Here is a 15,861-nt window from a genome sequence, read left to right as displayed (position 1 = left end):
ACCAAAGGAAATCGTATGTGATAATGGCCCTCAATTTATTGGAGCTCAGATCACGGAATTTTTCCAAAGCTTGCAAATTAAAAGGATTACGTCAACACCATAACATCCAGTGGGTAATGGGCAGGCAAAGTCAACAAACAAGATTATCATTAACAATTTGAAAAAGCGTTTACAAGAAGCAAAAGGTAACTGGCCTGAAGTGTTACCTGGGGTTTTATGGGCATATCGAACAACTGCTAAAACAAGTACGGGCGAAACACCATTCTCGTTGGTTTACAGAGTCGAAGCCTTGATTCCAGTTGAGATAGGAGAGCCGAGAACATGGTTAATGCAGGCAACGGAGGAGTCTAATAGCGAAGAGATGCGGGTCAATCTTGATTTACTCGAGGGAAGAAGAGAAGCTACATTAATAAGGATGGCAGCACAAAAGCAAGTCATTGAACGATATTACAACCGAAAAGCGCGCCTCAGATTCTTCAAAATTTGGGACTCCGTGCTTAAAAAGGTCTTTCAATCTACAAAGGTAACTAACTCTGGGAAATTAAGTCCAACATAGGAAGGACCCTACAGAATTAATGATGTTGCAGGAAAGGGAGCGTATGAACTGGAAACAATGGATGACAAGATACTGCCTTCACATTGGAATGCTGTTCATTTGAAGAGATACTATTTCTAAGAAAAACCCACGGTCAGGTATAACCATTTTAAATTTCATTTTTGAATTATTAATTTTACTAATGATTTTAGATGATAGGCAAAAAGCTAGCCCGTACTAAATGATGAGTCACGACCTGTAAGGCACACGGAGTAACCTAAAATTCCTGGCCTAGGGTTACAATTATTCTGATAGAAACGAAAACGGGTTATGCAGTCTTCATCTATAATCGTCCCTCCGAGTCCCGTATGTTTTTCCTTTTCAGGAAAAGGATCAAGATGAGAGAAACAAACAAGTGCTCGAGGCTTCAAACTTCAACGCTTAAACACTTGGGGGACTACATAATATACACAGACATATGTGTGAAAATCAAGCAAAGATTTGAGGAAAAAATCAAGTTTAGAAGAAACAAGTGTAGAGCAAAAGTTACGAAGTTACGACATTCATAGCATTCACCATAGTGTTCTTTCCCATTAAGACAATGAAGAGCTATGGCATTCATCATAGTGTTCTTTCTCATGAGAATAACGAAGTCACTTCTCAACCCTTCCTAATACATGGAGCTAGGGTAATGACTATGTACTGAAACGGGTTATAAGGAAAAACCTTGTGTGTATTATTTTTCTTTTGTAAAAATCTGTTTCAAGAAAAACAGTTATGAGAAAGCTATAGATGTAATCCAAATACATGTAAAGTATTATTCAAAAACTTGTCAAGGTTCATAAATAAAAACCTGTCAAAGTTATTTCAAACAAAACATGTGTGTTCTTATTCCTTTCATCGTATTATAACACCATTATGAAATTGAGACGTCTTCTTCATTAAATGTCGAAAATATAAAAGGTCCATCTTTTATAAAACTCATGTTATTAAGTCAAAAGATTAATCATAGAGCATTTTCAAAGGATAAAAATGCAAGCTATTCTTTAAGTCCTTAAAAATAAAAGGCAAGAATAGAACGAATAGAAGTAATAAAAACTTTTTAATATATTTAAAATCTAAAGACTAAGTATAAACTTAGTCATCAAAATTGTTTTATATAGATGCCCCGTAATAAGAACTGGGGACTTTTTCCTTCTAAAAAACCCTTAAAAACAAACTAAGGGTTTGATCATTATCTTGCAAAAAAAAAAAACAAGTTATGTTATAAAAACTGGTCACTGGGAGGCAGGAGCATCAGAAGTAACGGTGCTAACATCAGAAGGAGCAGCCACAATCACGGTGTCAACTTGACTTGAAACAGCAGGATCGTTGAGGTGAGCAAGAGACACAGAAGCCTCACCTTCGGGAGCTTGATCCACGGTAGCTTCAACTTCAGGAACTTGAACCAAGGCTACATCAGTTTCAGGAGCTTCAACCACGAGAGCCTCAATTGCGGGAGATGGAAAGTCCAGTGGTTGTTGAGCCTTCTCAATAGTCTCCATGACTTTAGCCAATTCTAACTCTAAATTAAAGTTCTCTTGGCTAGCCTCGGTTAAGGCATCACAGCGAGAGTTCAGAAAAGTCCAGCTTATCTCAACAACCATTTTATCCTCGAGAAGCTCGTAGTCTCTTTCCCAAATAGCAATTTCACTTTTGAGCTCTTCGTTTTTAGCCAAGGTGGAATTGAAAGAGATTTGAAGAGCGGCATTGGAACTTTCCACAGCACGAATTTTATCAGTAGAGGCCCTCAAGTCCATTTGAATTTGGGTCAAACTCTGTGTAAGATCTTTCTCATAAACCTCCTTTTGACTCAGGAGTGCCTTCAATTCTTTAATCTCCTCATTTACCTTAGATAGGTGATCTGAGAAAGAAGATTCAAGGTATTCTTTGTCCCTCTCTGCTTGGCTTGAAGAAGCCTTGGTCACTGCCAATTCCAAAGTCAATGCACGCACCTGCTGCTCCAGGTTACTCCTATTCTCTTGCATATCTTCAATAGTGATTTGTGCACTATCAAATTGCCCTTTCCAATTAGCCGCTTCTAGTTGAGCTTCATGAGTCACTTTCTCGGCCTCAAGAATTGCTTTCTTAGATTCACGGGCAACTTTCTCTAAAAGAGAAATTCTGCCCATCAACTCTGTACCAATGAGGTTGGCCTGAAAATAGTGAAGAAGGAAAGTAAGAATTCAAGAATAAAAAGAATTCTTTTTAAATAAAGGAGGAAAATACCTTCAAAGTGGCATGAACAATGTCGTTCATCAAAGTCAAGCAGCTATGGCTATTCATCTTCTCTTTTTCAATTGAGCCAATCAAAGGCTCGAGCCAAACGTCTGCCTGACCAGATTTTCTCAAAAGGCTGCTGTTGGCGGGAACTTCAATAGTCACGCTCCTCATGGCAATAGTTCTGCTTGTAGAACCAACTTCAGTATGATGAATAATAGGAGGGGGAATAATCAAAAGAGGAGCTGGAGAAAAGGTGAGTGCAATAGAAAAAGGAACAGAAATAACAGGAGCCGGTAAAGAAAGAATCACAGGCACGGGTGATGAAAAAGATGATAAATGCACTTCATTTAAAACAGGCCCGAGGTCACCACTATCAAAACCACTAGCAAAAAGTTGGTCGGTGGATTCACGAGTATCTTGGGGGTAACATCGTCATCAGAGACGAGATGAACAGGCTCGGCAGAAGAGGCACGAGGAGAAACTTCAGCCTCATCATCAAACATAACACGCCTTCTAGCCCTTGGCCTCTTTATCAAAGAGCCATCTTCATCTTCCTCTTCGGAATCTTCATCGATAGTCTCCCTCTTCATAAGTATGTCCTGAGCCCTCTTTAAAGTGAGTTAAGCTCCTGTAGAGGTTCGACAGGCCGCAACTACTTCAGCAGAAACGCCTCGAATTGAAAATCCTGACAAAAAGAAGGATGAAAATTAAGGTGATAAACAGAAGATTTTACATACGAGAAAATAAAAAACCCCTACCATGAGTTTTCACTTTCCAACCGTACTGATTGGAAATAGATTTCCAGGACCTGGCCTCCATAAGTGCGGCCTTCAATAATTTCTCTACCCAACCACGAAAGTTGGGAACTTTATCCACAACTCCCATGATTGCTACAAAGAGGAGAAAGAGAGAAAATTAAAAAATATTGTCAAAATTGAAAGAAAAAGGTACGAGAAGAATAAAAAACTTACATGCAAAATCCCATTTCTCGGGAAAAGGAACGTTTTCTTCACCCACCAAACCAACAGTGGGGGCAGCAACAAATCGAGCATACCAGCCACGATCCTTATCATCTTCTGGGCTTACCAAAACCCTTTTACTCCTGGATACAAAAGTAAAAACATCGATGCGAAAGAGCCTGGGGGAGTAAAGATGAATTAGATGAGGGAAAGTAAAATCAACACCAGCCTTGTTTGATAAATGTCTTAAGCAAGCCACAACTCTCCAAACGAGCGGGCCGATTTGTGCTAAACAAACGTGGAAAAAACGGCAAAAATCAAGAATTACTGGATCAATGGCTCGTTTAAATCCTAGAGTAAAGGGCTAAGTATAAACGAAAGAAAAATCAGTCATATAAGAAGTAATTCTTTGATTTGGATTAGGAACAACAATTGGGAAGTCACTATTCCAATGATAGTCATTACAAACTATGGGGGTTAAAACCTCTGTAATAATGGTAGGGTAGGCATCAGCACGACTCAACTCAGAAACTTGTTTTTGAAGTGATTCTCTATCATGGGTGAAAGATAAGTCGCTGGGAACTATCTCTTCTATCAAAGGTTCTTGCAATGGTTCAGAAGTTTCTTTACCCTTAGAAGATGATTTCTGAGTAGAAGAACCAGTAGAAGAACTGCCGCCACAGGCAGATCCTAAACTACGGAGTCTACCACCCCTACCCCTTCTATGTCTATCAGGGGCATTGGGGAAGTTATCCAAGATAGGAACTCTTCTAGGGTTAGGGTTTGAAGAAGACATGATGAAGAAGGTCGAATTAAGGAAGAAGTGAACAGTATCGAAGAATAAAGTATTCAATAAAACTTTATGAAAAGGAGGCCAATAGAAAAAGGTTATATTTATGTGAGAAAACGACCGTCAAAGGCAAGAAGTGTAAATGATGGAAAGCCTATAATAAAGGCAACTAGCTCTTCGTGAATAGTGGAGCTGTAAAAGCCTTGAAAAAAGGCTGCAAAACTGCAGAACCGATGGGAGAATGACACGTGTATAGAGTATTTAATAGAAGAGACAATTGAAGCGTCCATGTTGTCATAGCATTAAGGATGACATAAATTCCCTTTTTAATGAAATCCACTTCCCAAATATTTAATTGATAAATAAATGGAAAGTGGGGGGACTATCTGTATTGGGTAAAATTAAAGTTTGCATATTGGAGGTGACGTGTCATGATACGTGGATTAGTCAAATGGTCAAAGAGTTATAATTAGCCAAGAGGCACGAGCAACAACAGATATGAGAGAAGGTGATGAAAGAGGCACATGCAGTTATTCAAATAGTTTGGCGCCCGTACCTATTTAAATCATTTAAAGCTCAAAAGTCAAGAAGAATCAAGGAAATGAATCTCACAACGCATGAGAGTCCAAATTCAGTATTTAACATACATTAAATACTGAGTACGTTAGAGAATTTGTATTTAATATAAATGATTGAGTAACGTTTCTTTTATTGTCATTTATTGCTCATAATTGCCTTATTAAGACAAAGGCAATAAACACATCTCCAAGAAAACCATTATAAAAGGGAGAATGCTTTTGTAAGGACAGAGAAGACTATTGGAATATACTGATTTACTTTGCTTTCTTCTACTCATTTTGTTATTGTTGAAAGTCAATTTCTACATTCTTTCGATTATCAGTAACACGTGTTCTTCTAAATTCTAACTTTGACTAAAATTCTATTTTTTGTTTAAAATGAGAAGCCTAAGATAAACATAAAAGGAAAGAAGCTACGAGGAATTTTTCTAACCTCTCAATGATATATTTTTTATTTGGTAATCGGTACCCTGTCACATTGACAGACATTTATGCATTAAATTAACTTTGTCTACGTAGCCTGACCTAGTTTCTCTGTCCAAATTTGATAAGTAACTAATAGCTTCAAAATCAGATTAAGAATGGAAAATAGACGACCTCAGGGGTTAAAATCAACAAGTTCTTACATCAAATTTTATTAAATTAATTATCACGGTTAAGTAATATAATGAGAGGTGAAGATATATCGAGTTTGACCTTGTCTACATGATAAAAATATGTGTATATATATACATATCATATGCATTTATGATTAAATACTAGTGGGAGCGGAAGGATTATGATGTGTCCAGAGAACTCCATACACGGTCTTTATTAGTTGTATAAATAATGTATGAAGCAATAGAAGATGAGATATGGGGAGAAACAGAGGGTGACGCTACTGGAGAGAAGAGGAAGGGAGAGAGAGGAGAAAAACTAAATCCTTGATTAAAGTCACTAATAATGGATTGAGAGCCTTTTAAGGTGGATTGTATATATTTTGTAAACAAAACTTGTTTATGCTAGGTAATTAGCTAAACATGAACATTAAGGGTAATAAAGTTTTAAATAGTGTATAAATATGAAAAAATCACAATTTTATAATGTCACGGTTCACAAATAACAATGTTCTTTTATAGCTCGGAAATCAAGAAATCAAGTTTGATTTTCTAGATAATAAATACTCTACATTTTATAATGTGCTACCTCACATGCACTATCACATCTAAAGTCAAATAGCTAGTAGATAAAGTATCCTATCCTCTCTTCTTCTTTTTTTTTTTTCATAAATAAATAGGAGATTTAAAATTTAGAAACTTATTACTCCTATATAATAGTTGCATTCTTATGTTCCAAGAAACTTTATGCTGTACATGTTTCCTGAAGAAATTCTACTAATTCAGGTTTTTATGTCGGGGAATTCATCTATACTTGCTTTTACCTTATTTATATATTTTGTAATTATGACCCGAAAGGTCATCTTATGTTTTAGAATTCAATTATGCGCTTTTAAGTTGTAAACACCTCATTTTATTCCTGCTCGATTTGTGTGAGCAATCCGAGCGTATTTTCGAAAAGCTTTTATATTAAAAGTTGATAAAAATAAGAAATTTTGCCTAAAACTTTATTTGAGTTGACTTTGATCAATATTTTTAGTAAACGGATCCATAATCGTATTTTGACGGTCCTAGTGAGTCCGTATAGTGATTTGAGACTTGGGCGTACGTCCGGAATCGAATTTAGAAGTCCCTGGCCCGAGATATCGAACTTTGTCGAAATTTGAAAGTTAAAGGCTTAATGAAATGGAAATGTTTGACCAAGGTTTGACTTTTGGATATTGAGTCTGTATTGAAGTTTCGGAACCCGGTATACGGCTGATACTATATTTATGACTTGTATGTGAAATTTGGTGAGAAATTGTGACGACCCGGCCAGTCATCTCATGAGTTACTGCTCCGTTTCCCCCATTTTTGCTTCTTATTGCTTTGTTTATCGGTTCTATATGTGATCGGGTTGGTTGGCTCGGGTTCGAAAAGGAGTTTGTAAATTTTGAGACACTTAGTATCTTTTGAGGAAACTTAAGTTGGAAAAGTCAACTGGATGTTGACTTATGTGTTAGAGGGCTCAGATGTGAGTTTCGAAGGTTCGGATAGCTTTGGGAGGTGATTTGGGACTTAGGAGCGTGATCAGAATGTGTTTTGGAGGTCCAGAGTAGATTTAAGCTTGAATTGGCGAAAGAAGAATTTTGACGTTTCCCGGTTGGTAGGTGAGATTTTGATATAGGGGTCGGAATGGAATTCTGGGAGTTGTAGTAGTTCCGTTGTGTCATTTGGGATGTGTGTGCAAAATTTCAAGTCATTCGGACATGGTTTGGTAGACTTTTTGATCAAAAGCGTAATTTAGAAGATTTTGGAATACTTAGGCTTAAATCCGATACGAATTTAGTGTTTTGATATTGTTTTGAGCGTTCCGAAGGTTGGAACAAATTTGATTGGTGTTATGGGATATGTTGGCATTTTTGGTTGAGGTCCCAGGGGCCTCGGGTGAGTTTCGGGTGGTCAATCGAACCATTTTATGTTTTGGAAAGTTGCAGAAAATCTGCTGGAGTGTTGCAGACATTTGGCCTTCGCATTCGCGAGTAGGCCCTCGCGTTCGCGAAGGGTTAGCAGGTGAGGATGAGGATTTAGCCTTCACGTTCGCGAGGGAGGCTCCGCGTTCGCGAAGGGCTGGGATCTTGTGCATCGCGTTCGCGAGGTATCAGATGTGTTCGCGTAGAGGAAAGTTGGGCAGCTGGGTTCAGGTGGAATTGTTCATCGCGTTCGCGAGAAAGGGAGCGCGTTCGCGAAGGTTGAGCTGAGGAGCCACTGCGTTCGCGAGGGACTAGTCGCGTTTACGTAAGAGGAAAATCTGGCCAACTTAAGTTTGTGCTTCGCAAACGTGAGACTTTGACTGCGTTCGCGAAGAAGGATTGGATACCTAGGCAAAATGTTAAAATAGCTATTTGTCCGCGATTTTGGGGTTAACTTCCATCATTTTTGAGCGATTTTGGAGCTTTTTGAAGAGGATTGAAGAGGGATTCAAGGGGAAACACTTGGAGGTAAGATTCATGAAATTAATACTCGATTCTAATGTGAATTCTACCTAATTAATCATGGAATTTAAGCCTAATATTGAAGAACTAGGGCTTATAATTGGAGACCTAGAATTTGGGATTTGAGGGGTCATTTGTGGTTGGATTTTGATGCGTTTGGTATGAATTAACTCGGGGAGTGATAAGGAGTCTGTGGATATAATTTTTATTGGAATCCGAGACGTGGGCCCGGGGTCGGGTTTGGCCAATTTCGGGATTTGTATTGTAATTGATTTGTTTCAAGTGGGCTTTGTTCCCTAAGCATATTTTGATGGTTTTACACTGATTTTGGTTAGATTTGGAGCATCCGGAGGCCGATTCGAGGGGCAAAGGCATCGCGAGCTAGAGATTTAGACCAGATAGAGGTGAGTAATGGTTGTAAATATTGTCTTGATGGTATGAAATCCTGAATTGCACATCGTTGTGCTATATTGAGGTGACCTACACGCTAGATGACGAGCGTGGGGTCGTGCACCGTTGGGGATTATTACTTAGTCCATCCCGAATGACTATTTTACCGCGTATTTGACTGAACCTATTTACTATCGTCATGTTTTGGGCTGAATGCCATATTTGGGCCTCGTGCCAACTATTTGGACCCTTAGAGAATTTTTACTGATATTTTCTCACTGTTTATACTTATTATTTGAACTCAGTCATGCTATATTCTACTGTTTTCATAACTCAGCCATGTCTACCTGGTTTTAACACACTAAATGATATTTTAAATGATAATTTGGGTTGAGCATCATGTTTCACTGTTGCCCGAGCGGCTTATGTGATTCTGACTGAGTAAGGCCGAGAGCCCGTGTTGTGAGGATACCCTGATCCATGGTTTTGAGGCCGAGGGCCTGAGATTGTACGCCACGAGGTGGCTTGTTGATATGAGGTCGAGAGCCTACTGATTATGCCACGAGATGGCTTGATATTGTGCTTGAGCAGTAAGGGGCCCCTCCCGGAGTCTGTACACCCCTAGTGAGTGCGGGTACCCATTGTGATATGAGATATAGCCCGAGGGGCTGGTGTTGTTCCATGATATTGCCCGAGGGGCAGATTCTGTTGACATTGTACCCGAGGGGTGGATTTTTATGTGTTTATTTGTTCAAGTTGCTTCTCATTTAATTGTTTGACTATTAAAAAGGTTCTTTAAAGAAGCTTCTTCTGAACTAAGTGTTTTTACATGTTTTCACTGTGTCGTTGCTTTTACTGGTTTTATACTGCTTCTTTATAGTATGTTGACGTGCTTTTACATGATTTCTTATCGCTCAGTCTTCATTTATTATTATTACTCACTGAGTTGGAGTACTCACTTTACTCACTGCACCCCGTGTGCAGATTCAGGCGCTTCAGGTCCTACTTGCGAGGGTTGAGATCTTCCAGCAGACTTCGAAGATTGACTAGGTAGCTGCTCGGCATTTGCAGCCCAGTGCTTCTCCCTTTATCTTGTTATTCTCCTGTTTTAGCTATGTAATAGTTGTGTAGACTCTTTCACACTTGTAGTTTTTATGATAGATGCTCATGACTGGTGACACCTCGATGTTGGGTTATGTCTATTCCGCAAACTTATTATTTACCTTATTTTGGGATTTTTATTATTATGTTAAAGACTTAGTTTTATTACTTAATTGCTTAAAAATAAATTTGGAGTGTGTCGGCTGGCCTTGTCTTCACGAGAGGCGCCATCACGACCGGGTCCGGGTTTAGGGTCGTAACAAGTTGGTATCAGAAACTAGGTTACATAGGTCTCACGAGTCATGAGCAAGTTTAGTAGGGTCTCGCGGATCAGTACGGAGACGTTTGTATTTATCCTCGAGAGGCTGCAGAACCTTTAGAAAAAACTTCATATTCTTAAAATTCTTGTCGTACGAATCTGTTGATCCAAGTACTAAACTTCTCTTATTCTATCCTCTCACAGATGGTGAGGACGCGTACTACCGGTCAGGATGGACGACCACCAGTACCATCAGCTGTTGCCACTAGAGGCCGAGACGTGGTTGTGGTCACGGTAAGGGCAGAGGTGTGGCCCGCACAGCAGCTAAGGAAGCACCTGCAGATCCACCAACCGCCCTAGTTCAGCATCAGGTCCCAGTTGTGGATGCTCCAGCAACACCAGCTCAGACACTAGCTATGCCCATTGTGATTCCGGGTCTTCAATAGGCCTTGGCTCAGATTCTAGAAGTATGCACTGGCCTAGCTCAGGCGGTCTCCGTTACTACAGCCGCAACTACTTCTCAGGTCGGGGGAGGCACTCAGACTCTCGCCGCTCGCATACCTGAGCAGGTCGTGTAGGGACTTTAGACACCGGAGGCGCATCCAGCCCAGCCGGTTGCAGCTGCTCAGGACTATGTAGCTCCTACTATGCCATAGGATGAGCAACGTAGGTTGGAGAGGTTTGGTAGACTTCAGCCTTCGAATTTCAGTGGTGTATAGGGCAAGGATGCCCAGGGTTTCTTGGATAAGTGTCAGCGGATTCTGCACACAACGGGTATTGTGGAGACCAGTGGGGTCGCTTTTACTACTTTTCAGTTTTCTGGAGCTGCCTTCTCTTAGTGGGAGGCGTATGAGAGGCGTAGGCCTGTTGTTAGAGCGCTCCTTACCTGATAGCAGTTCTCTGTTCTCTTTCTGGAGAAGTATGTGCCACAGTCTCGTAAAGAGGAGCTGTGCAGGTAGTTTGAGTGGTTGCGTCAGGGAGAGATGACAGTGACGCAGTATGAGATGAGATTCTCCGAGTTAGCTCGTCATGCTATTTGGTTGGTTCCGACAGATAGAGAGAGGATTAAGAGGTTTGTGGATGGGCTCGCTTATCAGCTTCATATTCTCATGACCAGGGAGAGGGTGTGTGGTGCTACTTTTGAGGAGGTTGTAGACATTGCTCGTGAGATTGATTCAGTTCGTCACCAGGAGCGAGATGAGAGGGAGGCCAAGAGGCCTCGAGGATCTGGTAGTTATGGTGGTGCTCCTTCGAGAGGTCAGTTTCAGCACGACAAAGGCCGTCCATTCAGGCATGCTTAGCTAGCTCACCTAGGTTATCGTGGGGAGTCATCGGGTCATGGTTTTTACTGTTCTCATTAGGGCCAGTCATCACTTAGTTCCCTTCCAGCTTAGAGTTCGTCTCGTGCTCCATCAGTTCAGGGCTCTTCTATGCCTGGTGCATCTGCTAGTCATTTCGGTTCTAGGAGTTCCCTTCAGTCACCGTCTCCAGCACCCGGGAGTTGCTATGAGTGTGGAGAGATAGGCATATGTGGAGGTAGTGTCCTCGTCATCTTGCGGGTTCATCTCAGCAGAGGAGTCAGCCATCAGCTTTAGCACTAGTTATTCACCACCATCCGGCTAGACAGCTAGGGGTGGAGGTCAGTCAGCTAGGGGTCGCCCTAGAGTGGGAGGTTGATCAGGTGGCGGTCAGGCCCGTTTCTATGCACTTCCAGGTAGACCAGATGTTGTTGATTGAGATGCTATGATTATAGGTATTGTCTCAGTTTGCCGCAGAGATGCCTTTGTGTTATTTGATCTCATTTACACCTTTTCTTATGTGTCATCATACTTTGCTCGTTATTTGGATATGCCCCATGAGTCTCTTATTTCACCTGTTTGTGTATCTACTTCGGTAGGTGATACTGTTGTTGTAGACCGTGTGTACCGTTCGTGTGTGATGACTATTGGGGGTCTGGAGACCCGAGTGGATCTTTTATTATTATGTATGGTGGATTTCGATGTTATTTTGGGCATGGATTGGCTATCTCCATGTTGTGGTATTCTGGATTGTCATGCTAAGATAGTGACATTGGCTATACCGAGTGTGCCACATATTGAGTGGCGAGGTTTGACCGATTATGTTCCCAGTAGGGTAATCTCATTCTTGAAGGCCCAGCGTATGGTTGGGAAGGGTTTTCTTTCGTATCTAGACTTTGTGAGGGATGTCGGTGTAGAGACTCCCAGAATTGATTCTGTTCCAGTTGTGAGGGATTTTCCCAATGTGTTTTCTGTAGACCTGCCGGGCATGCCACCAGACAGGGATATTGATTTTGGTACTGATTTGGTGCAGGGCACTAAGCCCATTTCTATTCCACCATATCGTATGGCACCAGTGGAGTTGAAGGAGTTAAAAGAGCAGCTTCAGAAACTCCTTGATAAGGGGTTCATTCGGCCTAGTGTGTCACCTTAGGGTGCGCCGGTTCTATTTGTGAAAAAGAAGGATGGCACTATAAGGATGTGCATTGATTATAGGCAGTTGAACAAGGTAACAATTAAGAATAAGAATCCTTTGCCTCACATTGATGATTTGTTCGACCAGCCTCACATTGATGATTTGTTCACCAGCCTCACATTGATGATTTGTTCTCCAAGATTGATCTCTGTTCAGGTTATCACCAGTTGAAGATCAAGGACTCGGTTATTCTTAAGACAACTTTCAAGACCCGATATGATCATTGTGAGTTCTTGGTGATGTCTTTTGTGCTGACCAATGCCCCAGTAGCGTTCATGCATTTGATGAACAGTGTGTTCCATCCTTATCTCGACTCGTTTGCCATAGTTTTCATTGATGATATTCTGGTGTATTTCCGTAGATAGGAGGAGCATGTGGAGCATTTGAGAGTTGTGTTGCAGAGATTGGGGAGGAGAAGCTTTATGCAAAGTTCTCCAAGTGTGAGTTTTGGTTCAATTCAATGGTTTTCTTGGGGCACGTGGTGTCCAACGAGGGTATTCAGGTTTATCCAAAGAATATAGAGGCGGTTCAGAGTTGGCCCAGAACGTCCTCAACCATAGAGATTCACAGCTTTCTTGGTTTGGCGGGTTATTACCGCCGGTTTGTTCATGGATTCTCATCTGTCGCATCGCCCTTGACCAAGTTAACTCAGAAGGGTGCTTCATTGTATGGTCGGATGAGTGTGAGGAGAGCTTTCAGAAGCTCAAGATTGCCTTGACCACGGCTCCAGTGTTAGTTTTGCCATCAGCTTCAGGTTCATATACCATGTATTGCAATGCTTCGAGAGTTGGTATTGGGTATGTATTTATGTATGAGGGTAGAGTTATTGCTTATGCTTCTCGCCGGTTGAAGCCCCATGAGAAGAACTACCCTGTTCATGATTTGGAGTTGGCTTCCATTGTTCACGCATTAAAAATTTGGAGGCATTATTTGTATGGTGTGTCTTGTGAGGTGTTTACTGATAATCGTAGCCTCCAGCACTTATTCAAGCAGAAGGATCTCAATTTGAGGCAACGGAGGTGGTTGGAGTTGCTAAAGGATTATGATATTACTATCTTGTACCATCCGGGGAAGGCCAATGTGGTGGCCGATGCTTTGAGCCGAAAGACAGTGAGTATGGGGAGTTTAGCATATATTCCAGTTGGGGAGAGACCTCTTGCAGTTGATGTTCAGGCCTTGGCTAATCGGTTCATGAGGTTAGATATTTCGGAGCTCAGTCGGGTATCGGCTTGCGTGATTTCTCGGTCTTCCTTATATGATCGCATCAGAGAGCGCCAGTATGATGATCCTTATTTGCTTGTCCTTAAGGAAAAAGTTCAGCATGATGATGCTAGAGATGTGACTATTGGTGATGATGGAGTGTTGAGGATGTAAGGCCGGATATGTGTGCCCGATGTGGATGGGTTTCGGGAGTTGATTCTGGAGGAGGCTCATAGCTCGCGGTATTTCATTCATCCGGGTGCCACGAAGATGTATCAGGATCTGAGACAACATTATTGGTGGATGAGAATAAAGAAGGTCATTGTGGGATTTGTAGCTCGATGTCTCAATTGTTAGCAGGTGAAATATGAGCATCAGAGACCGGGTGGCTTGCTTCAGCAGATGGATATTCCAGAGTGGAAGTGGGAGCAAATCACTATAGACTTTGTAGTTGGACTTCCACGGACTTTAAAGAACTTCGATGCTATTTGGGTGATTGTGGATCGGCTGACCAAGTCCGCGCACTTTATTCTTGTGTGTACTACCTATTCTTCAGAGCAGTTGGCAGAGATCTATATCCGGGAGATTGTTCATTTGCATGGTGTCCCAGTTTCCATCATTTTAGATAGGGGCACTCAGTTTACTTCACAGTTTTGGAGGTCTGTGCAATGAGAGTTGGGTACTTAGGTTGAGTTGAGCACAACCTTTCACCCTCAGACGGACGAACAGTCCGCGCGCACTATTTAGATATTGGAGGACATGTTGCGCGCTTGTGTCATTGATTTTAGAGGGTCATCAGATTAGTTTCTACCGCTTGCAGAGTTTGCTTATAACAACAACTACCAGTCGAGTATTCAGATGGCTCCATATGAGGCTTTGTATGGGAGGCGGTGTAGATCTCCAGTTGGTTGGTTTGAGCCGGCTGAGGCTAGGCTATTGGGGACAGACTTGGTGTAGGATGCTTTAGAAAAGGTGAAGGTAATTCAGGAAAGGCTTCGTACATCATAGTCGAGACAAAAGAGTTATGCTGACAGGAAGGTTCGGGATGTGTCCTACATGGTTGGTGAGAAGGTTCTGTTGAAGGTTTCGCCCATGAAGGGTGTTATGAGATTTGGGAAGAAGGATAAATTGAGTCCTTAGTTCATTAGTACTTTTGAGGTGCTTCGGAGGATTCGGGAGGTGGCTTATGAGCTTGCTTTGCCACCCAGCTTGTCTAGTGTGCATCCGGTGTTTCATGTTTCTATGCTACGAAAGTATATTGGGGATCCGTCTCATATTCTGGATTTCATCGCGGTGCAGTTAGATGGTGATTTGACTTATGATGTGGAGCTAGCAGCTATTTTGGAGCATCAGGTTCGATAGTTGAGATCAAAGGATATAACTTCAGTGAAAGTGCAGTGGAGAGGTCGGCCCGTGGAGGAGGCTACCTGGGAGACCGAGCGGGAGATGAGGAGCAGATATCCTCACCTGTTTGAGGCTTCAAGTATGTTTCTTGACTCGTTCGAGGACGAACGTTTGTTTAAGAGGGGGAGGATGTGTGTTTACCGTGAAAATGGTAACAACAATTAAATTTGTAAACGGGATTCTAAAAATACGTGATCTATTTTTATGCTAGTTGTTAGAGCAGTTGATGCTAAGAATATGAAGTTTAACGATGAGATGCAAGTTACAACGGGGCAATAACCAAACCGAGGAGCTTGCCGTTCAGGCTTCGGATCGGTCGATGAGGGGCCTTGGAGTCGATATCCGGCTCAAGCTCGAGCTATCGGGGGTAACCGGGAAAGGGACAACAGTGAGAATATAATTAAAGAGGGCTCTTTATGGCCAATACTAAGCAATAAATGAAGAACAAGAATGAAAGCAATAAATGTTAAGGGTGGCCTCGAGCTAGTAAGAGAAAAGAGAGAGAGAGATATTATTGATCTTGTATGAGATAGTTAGGGCTCTGCCTTACAGAGTGTTAACGACTCCCCTTTTATAAAAGGGGGGAGTCCAGACTTAGTACAAGTATGGGTGTTTAACGGGTGGGCCGGGCTGCTGTCTCCAAGTTGTTGTCTTGCTTGGCTAAATGCTCTCTCTGATGCAACAGTTGAAATTGGTACATTCAGCACGTCCTGAGCCATAGCGAAAAGAACAGGAAATTGCTTTCCATTCTCATGCCACCATCCCAACGGTGAAAATTCCTTTGTGCGAGGCTCTTTTTGCTTCTGCAAGTAGAATTGAA

This window comes from Nicotiana tabacum, chromosome 3, assembly GCF_000715075.1.
Source record: "Nicotiana tabacum cultivar K326 chromosome 3, ASM71507v2, whole genome shotgun sequence".
Classification (NCBI taxonomy): domain Eukaryota; kingdom Viridiplantae; phylum Streptophyta; class Magnoliopsida; order Solanales; family Solanaceae; genus Nicotiana; species Nicotiana tabacum.
The sequence above is the reverse complement of the archived record's forward strand: the minus strand, read 5'-3'. Positions refer to the sequence as shown.